A 20,681-nucleotide genomic window follows, 5' to 3' on the forward strand; every position below is an offset into this window, starting at 1 on the left:
GAAAGCATCGTGTTGGGGGAACGTGTTACTGCGGGTTACCATAACCGCTGTCCCCAAAATGTATAGCGAGTCCGGAGCCTTGAAGAAGTTCATAGCGGTATATGGCGCACCCAAATCTCAGCCATTCCGAAAACCAACTATTGATGGGACCTTCAGCCACTGTGCGTATAAGTAGATGTAGAGCCTAGACGGACACCACCGCTATCATCCTGCTTGGAATGCTGGTTCTCGTCATTTAGCTGGCAGTTTTCTATTGCTGTTTGTCTTTTGCCTGATTGTCTTTTACCTTTTGTTCCAATATCTGTTAAATTGTACGAGTAATTTTCTAAGTTTCTGCACTGTCTTTCTCATAACCGGGCCAGGAGGCTTACTCCTGGTCGTCTTTTGTTCCTCCCCTTGATTTGCCGCTGGAGCGTTTCTTACGCATTGGGAAGATCAGCGTTCCTGCGGCTTTGGTCGCGAGTGATGATGGAGTGATTCGCATGAAGAATCCCAAGACAATTTTAATCAAATCATCGAGGTTTGACCGTTTGACCAAAGCGTCATTCTCTTCTTCAGATCAGGCTTGTGTTCAAGATTTACTGAATTGTGAGGTTTTTGTGACACGTTCGGTGAGCAGTTTCATTCGTGATCCCCTTGCGTGTACAAAAAGCCTAGTCTGCGGTGTCGCAGACTAGGCCCGCAGAAATTTAGGAAATGCTTTCAGCAGCAGGCATGAGCACTGTGTCGTTCATGGTAAGCTCAGGGCACAGAGACAGTCATTGCTAGAATTGGTGGAATGAACCGCTCATCAGAAATAAGGTATGACAACGGATATACCGAGTTAAGCCTCTATCAAACGCGTCCTTCAGTGTCTAAAATGCTGGCGGCCTGGGCACTCCATAAAAAGTGGCAGGTCCAACACACCATGGCGGATTTTTGGAGGAGGCCGTAATTCAAATGACTGTTCTTCCTGAAATGAGTCATACTGCCTTTGCAGTGGTACACTCCCTGCAGATGAGCGTAAGTGCATTGCAAGGTGAAAGGAAAAGAAAACTCTCGAAGTAATTGACAGACGTCGATGGTCTCGTCGTGAGGCCAGTGGAGAAATTTAGATGAGGACTCAAGGGTATGCTGGTATAACAGCCCGTCAAACATTGCGCATGGGAAACGCAATCTTTAAGCAGCGGCCGCTTCCACAGAAAAGTCACTTGAAAAAGCAATGGAGCGCACTGTGACAAATCTCACTGACTCCCTTGTTCAGGTGATGTCCTCACAAAGAGGTCTGTGGCTTCAACTTACTAATTAAGCCAACATTGAAGATCAGGTGCCGAGTCTACCACAGAATACACCAAGTGAAGTGTCTATCGATAGCGCTGCCATTGACTAAAAGCGATTCATTAAAGCCATCACCTTCTGAGAATGTAGGCCATATCCGTCTCCGATATACATCGAATGGAAAATGACGATGTAGATAAGACCCCGAATCTCTTGAACGAATTATTTCACTGACGGGCAAAAAGTTCAGCTCCCCCACCAACTCCATGGCAAAAAAGTACGCGAAGAGATTCCGACTGAGAAGGGCTCCTTAAAAGAGAAGTTTTTAGGCCAAGCAGACTCTCCTGCTCGGATTTATTCACCATAGCAAGTTTAACAGTAATACGGCGGAACTGCTTTGCATAGTTTCCGCTGCCGAAGATTTATTATCAGTTACTTCTAAAGATTGTCCACGTAATATGCTTTTATAGTAAACTTTGCTTCCTACCGGTCAGGCTTTTCATCTTGAAAATTTCTGATGTTTTCGATCGGATCGCCCTCCCGAGGCGGCAGTTTAGCTCTTTTGTGTCTTATCAAACATCTTCCATAAAACTACTATAGCATACCAGAGAATGTCACCCGATTTTGAATGATTAGCATTGGATATAATACTTAATCATTGCTCGCCTTTTTCTATCATTTACACGCACTTCCGCACTGCGGTCGAAGATACCCATTCACTTGATGCCTCTATTGCTGGCAGTCAAGAGAACATTATAGTAGTGGGCGATTTTACTTCTCATCATGTATCGGGGGGTTTTCGAACGGTCACTTGTGGCAAACGCTTGCGGGAATGGGTTCTTTCAAATAATTCCTTTTGCTTCAATTCGAGAGCACATACTTTTGTTCGGAGTCAATCGTGATTTGCCCTAGATCTTACGTTTGCTACCTCCTCACCTCTTGGACGACTGTTGCTTCAAGAACTATCTGTGATCACCTCCCTATTATTTTCGAACGGCTTGCCCCGTTAAACAGTTTAGACAATCATGTTGGCACTTTTGGTAATAGCGCACAATTTAAGAATGCGTCCAAATGAGCTTTAAACGCTCAGGAGGGCATGGAGGGGGATATCAAAGCAATGAGTGTTCAGTTCTAAAACAACAATAAAAGAAAGCTCAATTCGTTGTACAATATACTAAGGGTGTATCATATTGTCCATGACGGAATCCTGATTGTGAGCCACATTTTAGACGTCGAAAAGCTGCATGGGTAAAACGTTTATATAACCAATGTCCTGTTAATTGGGCTGATTGTGTGTATATTACTACAACATATACGCGAAGAGTCTCAAAAGTTAAGGAGGATTATGATTCCAAGCACTACGCATATCTTTCGCAGCCTAGCAATAAAAAAAGCCCCGTTAAATTCTCTTCGATCCTGTAAAGTTATTTTGGCGCCCGTGAATATTCACTCTGTAGTTCTATCAACTAAATATTTATCAGAGAAACTTGAGAAAATTCCTCAAGGACTTGAGCGACGTTTCATACGCAAATTGCTGATAGGACTAAAGAAACCTCACCGCGGAGGTGACTTTGTAGAAGTAACAGCGCAGAGCTTGAGGGAATATTTAGGTCAAAACCGGCGTCAGCCCCATGTTCAGACGCTATTACAACAGGAATGATTAAGTTTTGTTTGAATATGTTCCTCAGGAGCTACTCAATATAGTAAATTTCTCTCTAAAAAATTCATGGCTTTCAAGCGAGTGGAGAGTAGCGAAACTTGTTCCACTGTTGAAGAAAAAGGCCGCTAGACTTGACTGGGACAACATAAGACGAATTTCTCTTACTTCCAATGTCGTTAAATTATTAGAAAGTGTTGTTCACGGCCGTATAACAAGTTTTATGCAGGATGATACACCTTTCAGTCTTTGTCAGATTGGATTTCGTTCCGGCCACTTCGTGTGGTGTGCCCATGTAGATTTAGAGAGCCGCATTAAACTTGCTGGCCGCAAACTAGGCTACGCAGCTTTGGTGACGCTAGATGTAGCAAAAGCATACGACTCTAGATTATAACATGCTATTCGATATGCTTCAGTCCACGATTTTTGTCAAGTATATAACCGCTTGGAGTATCAATTCATGAGGGATAGAGAGTTTTATTGTTATCAACGCGGTACTTCGACGTCTAAACCCAAGGAGACAAGAGGTGTACCACAGGGTACCGTTCTTTCTCCTATCTTATTTAACATTTTGCTATGTACAATTCTGTAGTCTACGGCAGTACACGTTTACGTTTATGCGGACGATATCGCATTTTTTACATCCAAGGATAATGTACATTCGCTACAGCAGTCGTTGCCGAATCAGGAATGCTGGAGACATGGTGGGAGGGGTTATGCATGTCGTTAAATATCAGCAAAAGTGCAGTGCTAGGATGTGTAAAGAGCAGGCCGCAAAGATAGGACAGAAGAAGAACACAAACTACAGGACCGGCGCTTGTGTTCTTCTGTCCTGATCTACGCGCCCTGCTCTTTACACATCAAATATGAACCAACTAGCCCAAGCAAGTGTTTTACTTGTGCAGTACTAGTCTTTCCGCTAACTGCACAGCTGCATATATCTTTACAATACTTCCAGGAAATAGTTCCTTAAGTTCACGCAATCAAGTACCTTGGTATTATTTACAATGGAAGGCTTACCTCGAGCAGTCACATTGAACATATTAAAACAAAGTCAGAACCTGCCGTAGCTATGCTCCGCCGACTTAGCCACCGTCGCTCTAGACTGCGGAGGGATGCTGATGATGTATAATGTGTATGTTCGGCCCATATTAGAAGTCGGCTGCGTAATATTTTCTGGCGGTCCCGCCACCAAAATTAAACTTTTTATACTTTTAGAAAGGGAGGTTCTACGGTCATGTCTCGGGCTACCTAGATTCGTTGCCAACACTATTTTAATTAGCAAGCTCATATACCCAAACTTGGTTGCAGATTCCGCGTGCTTACGGCTCAAACATTTCAAAGATATATGACTCTTTCAAAATACGTATGCAATAGGCATTTATCACTGAAGCGTCTAGTTGTTGAAGTATCGTGGTCGAGAGTACACTGCCCTAAGTGGATATTTGTTCAAGCACAGTTAAAGCAACTGGACCTATCTATATGCCAAGTTTTGCATTCATATGGCGCTTTACCAGACCTCAAAAATTGAATTCGATGACATATTTCCAAATGATGCTAAACTAGTACGAAGCATGCATTTATTATCATCTTACACGACCACCTGCACCAGCTAGCCACTGACAATGCATTAGCTACTGACGCTTCTGTGTGCAATGAGATGGCATGAGTGGGAATCTTCTCTGAATCACTTCAATGGTCTTAGCTCTTCGCCTTCCCGACTTCACACTCATATTTCAGGCAGAATTATCAGTAATTATACTAGCAATACGGAAGGTTGACCAAAATGAGCCATTAGCTGTTATTGCGACCGACTCGCTGTCTGTATGCGCAGCACTTACTGCATCTTCAAATTCAAGAATTCAACGAACATTTTGTACGATTGTACCTTCATACTTACGCAATGTATGCTTGCTTTGTGTACCGGAACATCAGGGGTTGTACTTGAATGAAATGGCTGATCCAATCGCACGAGCATCCCTCAAGGGCCCTATTATATGTTTTGCCGACATCAGCTTATGTCACTGCGGCTAGGTAAAGAAACTTCTGTGTATCGCAAAATTCTGCAATATCCATGCTAACACTGTCTTCTGAATATCACCATCTTGGCTTCCCATGGAATACCAACTGGTGTCCTTCTAGATTATTGGAAGTTTTCTTTAGAAAACTGAGATTCCGTATACCGTCTCCAAATTTTACTTACACAGGTCTGGTCTCCGTATGTCCTTTTTATGTTCTTTTTGCAATCCACCTGAATCTATAGAACATTACTTCATCTCGTGCCGCCGATTTTCTAGACAAAGAAAAGTCTTCGAAAACTTAATTATCAAACTTGGGCTATCGCTAACCTCGCCAACCATTCTTTCTTTTGGGGTGACTTCGCTGGGATCGAGACACTGGAAAGATATTCTCGCAGCTTACAATTTTATTAGTGTGATAGAAAGGGTGCCTTGCTGAATTTTTAAAATTATCAATTATTTATGTGTTGCATATTTATGTTAACTTATGTCCTCTTAAAATTCTGAACAATTTTTCTAATTCCTAATTCTAAATTCCTAATTCCTAAGCCTAATTATTAAGTACAACTTAAACTTAATTTCGCTGATTTCAGTGTATTCAGTGTTTCAGTGTACGGCAGATCAACACTCCAGACACAAGGAAGGTTTATACATACAGCCGCCACTTACACGCAATGATATATTCAAGTATAAGTTTTTTCTGAGGGCAATCGCCCCAAAGAATAGAATGAATTACCCAATCCACATGTCATGTGTTCCTCTGTCAGTGCTTTTACTGCTGGTTTGGAGAATCTAACCTTCCCGGATATGAACGCGTCATAGCAACTCTTTATTTTTCTGATGCGCACACCGAGAGAGTGTTTTGTCTTTGATCACCACGCGTAACTTTTCACAGACACTGCTATTGTTTTTTTTCGTTGCTCGTTCTAGATGTAGCGGTATTTTGTATCTTTTCTTCCTTGTATTTCTATCCACTCCTGTAGTCGTCCTTTCTTGCTCTGACAGCTTAAATAAACAAACGAACAAACGAAGAAATAAGTACAATCCTACCAACCTGGGTCAGTCAAATTGTAGTCGATATAGCTGTTTGTGTCGGCATCCTGGAAGTCTGGGCACCACATCACGAGGCACGCCTTCCTGCACTCTGCAGACATGAACCTCCATTTAGGTTATCATTATGCTGAACAAGTCGTCACGCAAGACAAAAATGCGCGCACATGCGTTACATCAAATTTACGTTTGCACTGCAAACTTCTGTACATAGTGCTGCGCCCTACTGAATGTCGCACAAATGTGTGCTGGTTAGCCAACACGGCACAGTCCGGGTTAACCTCCTGGCCTTTCATTTATCTTCCATTAAATATGAAATAATATATATATAAAACAAATAAATATGCTTTATGTGACATGCCATTCTATGAGACGCCAATGCCTTCTTCTGGAAAAAAAACTTGAAGGACACTTTAGGTTTTCCTTTAAGAGTGGAACGCGATATCATTCAATGATTGCTGAGTTTCTGTCACGCTTTCCGGTAGCTGCACCGTATGTAAAAGTAATGTTTTCCTGGGAGCGCTAGCGGCGAACGCTATGGACGAAAACGAGCTTTCTCGTTCTTTCTTTTTCTTCCCCTCCACCACCGTGGGCACCACCATTGCTGCCGATGAGCGGAGGCTAGCGGCATCTGGATGATGTTGCAAAGAACCCATGGAGGCGCGCCGCTCCTATTAAGATAGACTTCAAAGGGGAACCGGAATAGATGTTTGTGTTTGAGATGCCGGCCGGTAACAGCATTATGTTTTCTCTCTAATTGAAATTACTATCCGGTACTATTTTGTGTGTAGGTTGTCTGCTACCCGTGCTTTACAAATTTTGTGACGTATTTTACTTTGAGAAATTGGCAATTTGCAAAAAAAAGTGAACTGCCCCTGCCGTAAGCCTGAGGAACCGTTAGGGGTGCGGCGTGCGACTATTTGTGTCGGAAAAACATTTCCTGTCATCGCCTTGTTGCTAACTCCGCCATGAATTTTGATGGCGTGCAATTCAGCCTGCGTTGTTTGTTTAGTCGTCTTACGTCATGCGAAAATATTGGAGGAAGGCTGATTTCCGTTTTCTTTATTGGAAGCGGGATGCATTTGCGACTTTTCGCGAAGCTGGATTGCCAGCCAGCAAGTGTGGAGCTATCTGCACACAACAACCGCGACCGAGCGTCAGGCTCATCGTTGTTGGGCATTTAACAAGCGGGTTATATGAAAAACGTTATGTTCAATCTCTATGTTGAGTGTTCGGGCAGGTGGCAGCAGTGTGGCAGCTCGCAGGAGCCCCGTTGAAATTGCCGTCTGCAGATTCACTCTCGCGTATCTCTTCTTGGAGTGTTATAGGAGCATTAGAATGCGCATTTAGTGCTCTGCAAACTGTTACGTATATGTATAAAAACAAAGCGAAAATAAAGCTTAGCGAGAGACTGGAGTGGCTTCGATAGACGCTAACACATCCAGCCTGCCGCACCGCCAGCTGTCGAAGTAGGCTGCAATTTGTCGGCCAGGCTTTGCTTCATTCGCTCACTTATTTCAGACTACGAGTGGCCGCATAAAATGATCGCGGACTTTGCATGATATTTTCCAACAGATTGAATTAGTGTCATCATAACTCTTCTCATGAAGGAGCCAATCGATGCGCTATCTGATGTGTAGCAACGTGCCATACAGCATGACGGGATGTTAAAAATAATCGTTAGCAAATACGGCACTTGATTTTCATCTCATTTCCCAATAAAAAGGAGTGTATTCGCCGGCGCGGGCACACTTGCACGGTTCAAGCCGCCGGGACGTCTGCGGAGCGAGCCCGCGCGCTGAGAGCTGTGACTGTGCACCGAGCACAATAGCGGGCGCTGTTAAGCCACTAGCCGTGAAGCCGCTCAATAATAAAAGAAATAGCCTCATTATTTGATGATTGCCGCAGTCCTCCTCTCCTGCGCTTTCCTTTGACGTTCGGCCCTCCCATTGGCCAAACGACATCACGCGCTTTTTAAATCGAAGATTTCTTGGCCTATTTCTTCGGCTTTCCGCTGCTGCTTGCTGCTGCTTGTTGTTGTTGTTGTTGTTGTCCAGTATGCCGCTAACGCCGGTCATGTAGGGACGTAGCAGAGAGGCACGCTACTAACGCCGCCTGCGTCGGGACCTCGTTGAGACGTGACCATATCACAAAAGCATAAAAGACATGCGCTGTCGGTGTTTTGTTTCATGAGATTTATTTACAAGATGTCATTCTCAAAATTGCAAGTAATAACTTTGGAAAGAGTATTTGTAACTTTTGAAACATTGTACTTTGTAAAGAGAGACAAGGCGTGCGTCATGTGGAGTGCGTCCGAGGTTGTGATTCAGAATGCTTATTCGCCAAGTGACGCCCGCGCGTTGACGACGGATTTTGTGCGATACGGAGCCCTTAATGCTATTGCGTTTGTACATGACAGGAGTGTGGCACAAAGGAAACATGACACTGGAAGCTCGTGTCAACATTTGCGCCGCGTAGCATGCGCACAATGCCCTCTTGACGCTGTAGCTATATGTAACTAGGTGAGAACCCCGCACAAATGCAATACAAGCACTGCCGCGCTTGGCTTGCCTCCGCGCTCATCCGCGACAGCAACGACAGTAGATGGAGGAGTTGGGGAGAACGTTTTAACGTGGAAATAGAGAGAGATAGAGAGATGAGGCAGTTTTGTGAACTGCAGCGCTACAGCCTGGGATGGCGCCGAAACGTGAACTTACTGCTGAGGAGACGAAGGCTCGCATAAGGCGTCGAAGGGAGCAGTGCAAGGCAACATTTCACAACGCTTCATGACTGTCGTATGCCGTCACACCCCGAAATAACCTCAATGAACGCAAACAACAGACAAAGCTCTGCTTATATCGATTTGCACAGTGCGTGTTATATACATATTTTTTTTCTTGCTTGGTTTTGCTTCCGACGGCATAGCCGTGCCAAACATTGGGAGCAGCGTACGCAGACGGTTTCGCGCCTCCTGTGTGCTTTTGTTGCGCAGTTCCGTGTTCGCGAAGCCGTGTTGCTGTGTCTTCGGATTCCCTACTCGTGCAAATGGCGGCCAGCAACTCTGCCGAATTCCATGTGCGAAGCGAGACGCGGGGCGGAGGAAGGTCTGGCTTCAAAGAATCAGCCGGGCTGATTTCAACAGAACGCAATGGTCCCGGGTCTTTGAGCTAAGCGAGCGATTCCTCGCTCATCGCTAATATCTCATGCGTTACCACTTGGTGTATGCGGATTCGTTAGTTTGTCGCTATCCTAAGTGCCGCATATTCGCGCTGCGTTTATTTGGAATTTCCGTGGCCGAGTTCAATCAAGTCGTCGTAAAATGCACGTGCTTTTTGTCGACTGAGTCATACATTCATTGACGCTGTCTTTGTTTGGCCTCAATGTAGGCGAACAGCATCTTTTTGAGTGTATCGCAATGCGATTCGAAGCGGTGAGGGGGCGGCAAGCGTACCTTCAAGGCGATCTGCGATGCTGACAAAGAGTGCTGACTGATGATATAGTGTGTGTTTGAATTCTGGTCAGCATCGAAGACAGTCCACGTAGACAGCAAAGGGGACAGCTTAGACAGTTTCGAAGCCGTGTATTGGAAAACGTTTCAACCCGTCCGGAAGAAGCACGGAGGACGCTTCTGCGACGTCATGCCACCTCGCGGCATCAGGAAAGTTCATTATTTCTGTATTTTAAGTATTATCGACTGAAAACCTATGAAAAACACGATGTAGCTTACATTAAGGGTGTAGGATCGCACGTATACATTTTCTTATGCGCAAGAAACCTTCCTGTTGGCTTTCGAAGGGTCCTGCTCAGCCGCCATCTTGTTGGGACAGGAAAGTAGCCTGTATCGTTTTCGCGAAGCTGTCTACGGTGACGTCTTCATGCGAATTGGAACGAGACTTAAAATTGTCACTGTCCGCTAAGCCACCTACGGTGAGTATTGGAACACAGCCGTAGCTTCGCGTTTTGCGTTCGCTACGCTTACGCTTTAGCGTTGAAGAGACATGCGCGGGCCCGTATTTTGAAAAGTGATCTGCGAAAGTGGCCGAATGCGGCGTTGCTGAGACGCTGCTGAAACGCTGTGTTCTCACCACTTCGATGTCACTGAAACAAGAGAGCCAGCACGAGTAAGTAGAGCCAACCAAGCGCAACGACATTCATACATCCTCTAATAATGTTGCGGTAGCCAGGCAAGATATAACGTAAAACAATTCCGACCAAAATACGGCCTCGAGGGCTTGAGTGACACGTCGCGACAGCGTTTGTTTCGGAGAGTGTCTGCTAGTTCGGCTGCGCGCAGGAGGAGATAACGGCGGCGCAGGAGGAGGAGAGAAGGCATGGCACTACCTTCATTTTATTTAGGGCCATTAACTAGCCGAAGCCGCCGCAGCGCACATGGTTTAAGCCGGCGAGACGGCTGCAGGGCGTGCCCGCGATCCCTAGCGCTATCATCGTACACCGAGCGCGAGTGCGCGCTGTGAAAACACAAGCCGATGCAGCCGTGCGCATGCCACACGAAAATCCTATCTCGCTGTCATTTGCGTGCTGCTAAATGCCTCTTTGCCGCTAACTCATTGAAGCAGATCAATGAGTTAGCGGTAAGAGGGAATATAGAGGAATTCCAGATCAAGCTACAGAACAGGTATTCGGCCTTAACTCAGGAAGAGGATCTTGGTGTTCCAGCAATGAACGACCATATTCTGGGCATCATTAATGAGTGTGCAATGGAAGTCGGTGGTAACTCCGTTAGGCAGGATACCAGTGAACTATCGCAGGAGACGAAAGATCTGATTAAGAAACGCCAATGTATGAAAGCCACTAACCCTACATCTAGAATAGAACTGGGAGAACTTTCGAAGTTAATCAACAAGCGTAAGACAGCTGACATAAGGAAGTATAATATGGATAGAATTGAACATGCTCTCAGGAACGGAGGAAGCATAAAAGCAGTGAAGAAACTAGGAATTGGCAAGAATCACATGTATGCATTCAGAGACAAAGCCGGCCATATCATTACTAATATGGATGAGATAGTTCAAGTGGCTGAGGAGTTCTATAGAGATTTATACAGTACCAGTGCCACCCACGACGATAATGGAAGAGAAAATAGTCTAGAGCAACTCGAAATTCTACAGGTAACGCCGGAAGAAGTAAAAAAAAGCCTTGGAAGATATGCAAAGGGGGAAGGCAGCTGGGGAGGATCAGGTAACAACAGATTTGTTGAAGGATGGTGGGCAGATTGTTCTGGAGAAACTGGCCACCCTGTATACGCAATGCCTCATGGCCTCGAGCGTACCGGAATCTTGGAAGAGCGCTAACATATTCCTAATCCATAACAAAGGGGACGCCAAAGACTTGAAAAATTGTAGACTGATCAGCTTACCGTCACTTGCCTACGAAATATTTACTAAGGTGATCGCAAACAGAATCAGGAACACCTTACACTTCTGTCAAGCAAAGGACCAGGCAAGATTCCGTAAAGGCTACTCAACAATAGACTATATTCACACTATCAATCAGGTGATAGAGAAATGTGCGGAATATAACCAACCCTTATATATTGCTTTCATTGATTACGAGAAAGCGTTTGATTCTGTCGAAAGCTCAGCAGTCATGGAGGCATTACGGAATCAGGGTGTAGAAGAGCCGTATGTAAAAATACTGAAAGATATCTATAGCGGCTCCACAGCCACCGTAGTCCTCCATAAAGAAAGCAACAAAATCCCAATAAAGAAAGGCGTCAGGCAGGGAGATACGATCTCTCCAAGGCTATTCACAGCGCGTTTACACGAGGTATTCAAAGACCTGGATTGGGAGGAATTGGGGATAAAGGTTGATGGAGAATACCTTAGTAACTTGCGATTCGCTGATGATATTGCCTTGCTTAGTAACTCAGGGGACCAATTGCAATGCATGCTCACTGACCTGGAGAGGCAAAGCAGAAGAGTGGGTCTGAAAATTAATCTGCACAAAACTAAAGTAGTGTTTAACAGTCTCGGAAGAGAACAGCAATTTACAATAGGTCGCGAGGCACTGGAAGTGGTAAGGGAATACATCTACTTAGAGCAGGTAGTGGTGGCTGATCCGGATCATGACACGGAAATAATCATAATAAGAATGGGCCCGGGTGCGTTTGGCAGGCATTCTCAGACCATGAACAGCAGGTTGCCATTATCCCTCAAGAAAAAGGTGAGTAATAGCTGTGTCTTACCACTACTCACTTACGGGGCAGAAACCTGGACGCTTACGAAAAGGGTTCTACTCAAATTGAGGACGAGTCAACGAGCTATGGAAAGAAGAATGATAGGTGTAACGTTAAGGGATATGAAAAGATCAGATTGGGTGAGGGAACAAACGCGAGTTAATGACATCTTAGTTGAAATCAAGAAAAAGAAATGGGGGGGGGGGCATGGGCCGGACATGTAATGAGGGCGGAAGATAACCGATGGTCATTAAGGGTTACGGACTGGATTGGATTGGCAGAAAGTTAGGTGGGCGGATGAGATAGGGACGACATGGCCACAATTAGTACATGACCGGGGCTGTTGGAGAAGTATGGGAGAGTCCCTTGCCCTGCAGTGGGTGTAACCAGGCTGCTGATAATGATGATTATGATGATGATGATGAAATGCCTCTTTGTGAAACGATGGTGCCTTTGCACTGCAGCCCGTCTGGAAACAGCTGTCATGTAGTCTGGGTCGCTTGAAAAGTTTCAAGGCTGGGCTAAAATTGAAGAAGGGCGAATTTATATTATTAGAAAGGACTCATTACAGACCATTATTATGACGTATAGCTGCTGCAAAGTGCTCACTGCTAATCCTTGAGTGCACGTTTGGCTGCCATACTGAGTCTGCATTCAATCACTTTACGGCGTTCACCCATGACGTTCTCTTTAGTGGGCGGCGCTACTCGGACGCAAACTAAAAATTAACCCCGTTATTCTTGGCTTAATAATGCGTACATCCATACGCGACGCAGTGCGCAGGTATGTAGTTCAGAAACGCGGCCACGGGAGCTTGCCTGAGCGTGCCGGATTGCCCTGGCGGGGAGCCGCCCGCTAGCTTTTTAACCGCATAGGAGGTGCTCGCAAGCGGCGGGCTCGCGCATGCGCAGCAGCTTCTTCGGAAAGTGTTCCTTCAATAGTTCACTAAGCCGTCGGCGCCACGCGGATGGCCTGAGTGGTGCGGGTTGATTCATATCTTACAGACAACGCCGCCGATGCATCCACCGGATTTTCTTTGACGCGGAGGCCTTAAGGCTATGGCGTAAAAATGAAAAAAAAGAGGGGGGGGGGGGGGCAAGCTCTCACTCGGTCAGGCGAGATTTGAAACAGCGAAGCTGTTCAATTACGTCTTTGGTCTCTGGCTTGGGTGGATACTTGCAGCCGTTTGACACGCTGAGCTGCGGCCTTTTACCGCGTAAGATCCATTTCTCGACAGGCCTTACACAGCCGCATCTCATCGTGGTCGCTGGCCTCCGGGAAGATGTCTCGCAGCACACACATACATTGTGCACGTTGCTCCACAGACTGAACAGTGTTGAGCGTCGACAGGTTCGAGTCAAACCACAGTCGATGGCACACTTGGTTGGAATGTCGAAATTCCGATGAGGGGAACTCACGTTGAAACCGAGCGTTGGCACCCCCGGTTCAACGCGAGCTCGGCGTCGCTCGTATTCGGCCTCCCGTACTGCAGGGTCTTGGTGTAATCGCCGATACTTCGCAGCGATTCAGGCCCTCTCTCGACTGACGTATTCTGGGTCTTCGCGTAGTTGCCACCCCTTCACTTCGGTCTCTCTGGCCAAGTAGGTCGGATTGGCGCGTCCTTGCCGTTGTTTCTTCCGCATCGCAGCAAGTCGCTTCGCGATGCGCCACCTCTTCTTCGGCAAAACGAATTTTCCTAACCCACCCCATGGCGTTAACTGACGGAGCGCCAACGAGCGTACGCTTTCACATCATTTTCAACGTCAATTGCATGCGCATTCCTAACCGTTACCACTGCGCATGCGCAGATATCGCGGCGCGGCGCGGAACTGGCTGCGCGCAGTGTCTCCGTCGTGGGCGTCGGTGGAGCTTTGTGATACGCGGTTCATTTTACGCCGAGCAAAAGCAGCTTCGCTGTTAAAAAAACGAAAATAAGCAGATTCCATGCACTGTGAGAATCGATGCAAGCGAAGCTTTGTCGGCTGTTTGCGTTTATGGATGTTTTTTGGCGGGGATATGTCGACGGCATACGACTGTCTTGCAGGGATGGAAAATGTTACCTTGCCTGCTCCGCTGGGCGCTTTATGCGAGTTTTCGTCTCGGCGACACCAAGTGCACGCTTCGGCGTCATTATGGCTTGTAGCAATTTAGCCCATAAAACTAAAGCCCCTTAAAGGGCCCCTCACCTGGTCTGGCCACTTTGAGCTCACAAGCGCAGAGGATACAATGCTCGCCAACGATCGTGTTTGCGAAGGATCACATCGCTGCGCGCTGCGGAAAGGGCTGTAATTTCAATCTCAACGCTGTTTCCATCTTCACTCGCGGCTAATCCGCCCGGAGAGGGGCGATGACGTAGTCGGGCTCCTGCGTCTACGTAATTGTGTCCGCACTGCGACGTGGCTCGGGGTGACACGTGACTTCGATTCTTATTCAAGACAACATTTCTTATCTGTGAGATCTGTTGCTTGCATTGACGAATTCAATTTTAGAGAAATAATAAAACACATAAAAGGAAGGTTTGCGTAGTTTTTTTTTACTTTGCACCTAAGCAAAAGAGATGTACTTCCGCTTCGTCTGCTTGGTCCCACGGTCGTGCGGTCACGTGAGCAGGTACCGAAACTATGCCATTTTCTACCATGTTCGAGTGCGTGATCATGCTCTGCGATCTACTTGTTCTGCCTCAGTATTCGTGGAGCACTGAATTGTACCGCTACTCATGTGCGCTGCGCGAAGGAGACAACAGCTCGCGCGTGGCGCTGTGAGTGGAAATGCGTAGGGCAAGAAAAACAAAGCGAAGAGAAAAAAATGAAAACGGGGCCTGTGACGTATGGGTCACGCGACTCTCGAGGTCTGGTATTGGAGAACGCCGGGAAGGAATTTCGCTTGCGAAGGCTAGATGGAGCGCGGCGAGAGAGCGTCTTGCATGGCAGTGGAGCCCGCCTGCTGAAATCATAGGTTCGCGGCACTGAAATACTATCTCGGCTATTAATGAGCCGATCTAAAAAAAAAGTTGCGGCAGAACGCTCCCTAGAGGACACGTAACCACTTCCAGCGTGTAAACAAACTTTGCTTGGGGCCTGGTGAGCGGCCCTTTAAACTTCGGAAAGTAGCGCCACGCTTTGAAGAATGCCGCCTCGTCCTCGCGCGCTCTGGACAAGGCCGACGCCGCGTCTCTATTGGCCTAACAGCATGACGTGGGCCCTCGCGCTGGCTTCGTTTGCTTACAGTCGTGCTTCAGCGCCATGTTTGCTTGTAAAGCGTCTGCGGGATGGCAAGGAGCGCACGTTGGCGCAGTTGATATCCTGTGTTGTTTGGTTTGCGAACGCCTTGAACTAAGTTTCGTGGCAAGTGCGACGTCACATCACGGTATTTTCGATCACGATAAGCCGCTGCGCCTTCGCATGCCAAAATAGTTTCAGAAATGACAAGAAGCTCTTCTCGATACCGTCCGGTAAACGCTACGGGTTCGCCCAGCTATCACTTCTGAAGGGTTAAGAAAGACATGGTTTCATCAAATCGGACAGGAGAACTTCAGATCAACATTCTCAACACGACTGTACGAAGTAGTTGCGACTCTCTCACAGTATAGTCCAACGGGACGCGTACTTTCTTCATATAAGCAGTACGTGGTCGTAATTTGTGCGCTTAATCGTATTGTACGCCAACAGGCTTGGGCGTGGGAAAACGTGATTGCGAAACCATTAGGATTCAGCGCATTAATTTTGACAGAATTTGAGGCTCGACCGCGAAAACTCATCTTAGGAAAGCAACTCTCTGCATTTTTTTTTAGTGAATAGCTTTGTTTGCTTCTTTTGTTCGTGTTCGTCATTGGCGATCGCCCAGTGAATTTCCAATACAAAGGAAAAGTATGCATGCTCTCCCGAAACCGCGTTCGTCGCCAAACGACAGCATCATAAGTCTTTCAGACGTACGTGGTAATTCGTGTCAGCTTTAAAGTGTGCACAGATTAAGATGCGGCAGTGGAGCACTCGCAAAGAAAACGTGCGGTCGCCCGCTCGTTCACTTGCTGGTTTAGTCGTGGTTCGCTCGTTCGTTTAGCCGTTCGCTTACTCGTTGGTTCAACTATTACTTTGTACTATCACTGTGTCTCTCACACACACGTTATGACGCAACAAATGGTGCCTCAATATGAACGACTGTATCAATTCACTCACCGCAATTACGACCGCATCATAGCGCGGTCATCACTCCACTCAAGTCATATCTCGCAAATGTTATTTCGGAGCGAGCGTAACCGTCCTCAATACATGTACATCAGTGCAACTCGCATCGCGACAAGTACCTCACTTTGTGAACGGACGAGCTAGCGCACGATGAAATGCGCTTAATGATGAGTCACTGAACTGAATGAAGCGCTGTTACGGGATTCCCGCTTCGCGAACGAATACTAAAAAACTTACCTAATTTTCTATATACGCAGAATCCCTGCTCGATGATCGGCCACGCGTATTTCTGCCAACTTTGAGGCACGAGAAACATGAAAAAATTAAAGCGCCCACCTCTGAGCCTTTGTGCGTACTTAGAAAATTGGCACGCACGTTGGCGGCACGGTAGCTTCTAATACTCTTTCGAACCTGTAGAAGGATCGACATTTGGGCGAGTTGGTACTGGTTGAACATCTTGAAGGGGCAGCGCAAAAAGACGATGACAGAAGGCAGGAACACACAGGACAGCGCTGAACTCACAACTAACTTTATTCGAAGGCATACATACACTTATGTACACATCCCATAGCCACGTGCTCTACCATCCATGGCGTCATTATCAGTGCGCAGGCAAAAAACACGCAAATCCATTTAATCTAATGCTACGTTATGAAGCGGCTTAAAAATTCAAATTCACTATCATGCAAATTTATCGATGGCATGCTTACACAACGCGACCCTTTTTTCCTGATATAGAAGGCGTGTTCCTGCCTTCTGTCATCGTCTTTTTGCGCTGCCCCTTCAAGATGTTCTTTCGAACCCGCAGAGCAGCCATCGTCCGTGCCCCCTGTCGGTATTTGTACATCATAGCTGATACGCGCCACGAATTCACATGGTAAGGACGGCGCAGGTTATTTAGGCTACTGAAAGCTTGCTGCAGGTCTGGATATTGGCATTCGATTGTAAATGTGTCATTTGGAACCATTCGCAACAGGACGTTGCGACACGTACTTGACAAATGTTGGGTAAGTAATTGTGGCGCACGCGATACATTCAGAGTCGTCATGGCATAGCTTTAGCGCTCGTCAGATACTTCTTTTAAATAAATATTTATCGAAACAGAGAAAGAAACGCTGGCGTCACTGAATTTGTATACTATACAATATGAATTTCTATACGGGCGGTTGCCCGTATTCTACGCTGTACACGAAGCTACTCGGAGCTACAAAGAGAACGCGAACGCTTAAAGCGCACCGCCTGGCTATGCGTGCATTCACACTGCAAAATGTCGTCGGCTACGTTCGAACAGTGTAATCGGCACCACGGTCGAGGAGGTCGCGTGAAAGAGAGGAGAAACGAGAAGTGAAGGCGGAGAGTGTCGCTACATTAATGAAGTTTGAGGGGGTTTACATAAAACCACGCAGAAAACTGCTCCCCCCCTCTCTCTCTCTATTGCCACGCGAATATTCTCCCCACCTCCTCCCTCTACTGTCGTTGCTGTTGCGGTTAGCCCGGAGACAAGTGCGGCAGCTCCTGCTGCACAGCATTTGTGAAGGGCCACGCCTATTTAGGCGTCCACAGGGCGTTGTGCAAGTGCGACGCGGCGTAAATCTTGACAGGAACTTCGCTGGTCGTCCTTCCTATATGCCACACTCCTGTCATGTATTAACGCAATAGCGTCTAGGGCCTCGTGTCGCAGAGAATCCGGCGTCGACGCCGCGAGCGTTGCAACAATCATTCTGAACGACAACCGCTCAGGCCCTCCACAAGGCGCATGCATTGCCTCATATCCTTTAGAGAGTTATTCGTCAGAGTTTTGAGAATGACAGCTCATAAACAAATTCCAGATTTTTTTTTATATGAGAAAGCACCGATAGCACATGCCTTTTATGTTCTTGTGACATGGCCACGTTATGACATGACCACATTCCGACACGGCCACCGTTAGCGGCGTGCGTCTCAACTATGTCCTGACGTGGCCGGTGTTAGCGGCATGCCGGACAGCAGGAGACGCAGCATCCCACAGCAGCCCACAGCAACAGCGGCAGTGGGGAAGCCGAAGGAAGAGGCAAAGACAGCTTCGCTTTAAAAAGTTAAATATAAAACCTTAATGAACTGTTGCGGCTGAACAATGCGGAGCCTAAACTCCGACGCGACCTATTCAAATACATGTAAAACGCAAAAACGTTTTTCTGGAATAACCCCTGGACCGATTTTAATGAAATTTATTGCTTTTAAAGGAAAAGATTAAATTCGAATGACTGTTGGAAGCGAAATTTCTATTTAGGGCCTCAATTTTGTCAAAAGTATTTTCAAATTTTCGATAGTTTGAAAATATTAGGAGCACGAACTTTACAAATTATTTGCTCTGCATCAAGAACAGATATCGCGGTTTTGTAAGGTACCCATTAGATCATTAAAAACCGACAAATTGGGTATGTCAGTTTATATGTTACGTGAATTTGTTACGTCGTGTACGAGGGTACTGCAAAAGCTGTATTTACATATTCCTAAATTTTTTGAGATTTATGTGTGACGCATCAATTTTGTCCGGTCTAGATGTACTATAAGAGGCAATTCACGGAATTGTGACATCATATTTCTCTGACGAGTTACAGAGTTGTAAACTTGATACTTTCGTTTTCTCAAAACTTTCGATTTTCGACAATCTTTCATAAAAAATTGACGACCTAAATCAAAAATTCGAAACCAACAGTCGCTGGTTTTTCAATTTTACTTTTAAATGCAAGAAACCTCGTCAAATGTGGTGCACTGGATGCCGAGAAAAGCGAATGATCCTTTTAGATGTATTTAGATGGGGCACCCGAGCTAAAGCTGCCTCTTAATGGTACACTCTAATGATTGACCACCAAACAAATAAATCTTCAGTCAAGCGCAGCATTGTGCGTGCGTGAGACATTGAAATCGATCGAGAAGGGAATGCGTTAGTTCTGTGCTGTGTCCTTCTGCTTGTTGCATAGTTGTAATATGCAGCTGTGACCGTGCACGCACTACGTTTCCGTTTCCGCTGTCGCCAGCATGTTCCGTATACACTTATGTATATGTAATCCATGCGTTTTCCTAAGCCGTATATTCAAGGTAGACGCTAAACCATTCAAACGCGAAAGTTGCTACTACCAGGTCCTTGACAAATCTGTTTCTCGACAAAATTACTCCTCGGAGGCTTTTAGAATTTCAGTGATCAAGCAAAAGGCAAAAAAATTTCACTCACAGCAGAGATCGTTTAAAGATAAGTGCAAAATAAAAATGATGCTGACCCCACGCACTGTGGGAACCGATGTACGCGAAGATTTCTTTACGGTTTGCTTTGACAATAATTATCTGTGATGTTGATGGCGAGAGTACGAGAGTAGTGAGTTGATGTTAAACGTTACCTTGCTTGCAGCGCAGCTGCTTGTCTGCGGAGTGCACAGAACACACACAGAGATGTTTTTGCGGGAGGCGTTGTAGTGCGCCGTTGTTCATAACCTCGGGGAGGGCTGAACATTGTCATTGCCTTGCATGGCACATTGCATCGTGGAAAAAGCGTTGAAATTTAAATGAATTACTGGGCTGTACGTGCCAAAACAGTGGTCGTATTATGAGGCACCCCTCAGTGCCAGACTCAAGATTAGTTTTGACAACCTGGTATTCTTCAATGTGCAACTAAATCTACGTGCACAAGGATTTTGTGTTTCGCTCCCGTCGAAATGCGGCTGCCGCGGTCGGGATTGAACCCACAAGCTGGAGCAGTACCATAGACGCAGGGATACCACGGCGGGCACAGAAGTGTTGATTTGACGTGGGATCGCTTCCGTACTGTCGCCTAGTCTCTACGGTGATATAATGCGGCTTTGCGTCTACATGCCTTGCATCTGTTGTCCACTTGACAAATATGCATCTTTATTTTTCAGAACTAGCAGGGACATAGCGTAGCGTACCTCGAAATTAAATTGATCCAGTTTGTATGCAACCGATGTCGGGTCTATACGCTCGGACATCTTTCTGAGGCTATGAAAGAAAAGCTACGGGCGCGTGGCTACTATGCTTGTGTTACCCCGCCAAGTATTCCGGCAGCGTTTGATCGTGTTTTTGGCTGCTCTGAACAGACGCGGAACCAATGCCGCTTCCATGTTCGATGCTTTTCCGTTTCCCCAGACGCAGAAGGAAAAAGCTGCAAAAATAAGTAGGTTTTTCCACTCAGTGGCATGTTCTGTTTATTTAACTGTTACTAATGAGGCGTTTATGTTTTGGCTTCCCCAACCTATACTAACGTGGATTAAAACGCCGGACTCTTTCAGAACCGCTCTCATTTGTGTGCGCTTTGCCTCCGTAGC

The 20,681-nt window shown here is 46.3% G+C and overlaps 1 long non-coding RNA gene across 1 annotated transcript in view; it reads right to left on the minus strand.

Annotated features, from left to right (window-relative positions):
* Positions 1 to 5,986: 5,986 nt before the first annotated feature.
* The window catches only part of LOC142574208 (uncharacterized), a 43,225-nt gene continuing 28,530 nt past the window's right edge, over positions 5,987 to 20,681 (minus strand). The window contains exon 3 of the long non-coding RNA XR_012826452.1: positions 5,987 to 6,076. This is a non-coding gene — a long non-coding RNA (uncharacterized LOC142574208). The remainder of the gene's footprint in view (positions 6,077 to 20,681) is intronic.

Source organism: Dermacentor variabilis, chromosome 3 (assembly GCF_050947875.1).
Source record: "Dermacentor variabilis isolate Ectoservices chromosome 3, ASM5094787v1, whole genome shotgun sequence".
Taxonomy (NCBI): domain Eukaryota; kingdom Metazoa; phylum Arthropoda; class Arachnida; order Ixodida; family Ixodidae; genus Dermacentor; species Dermacentor variabilis.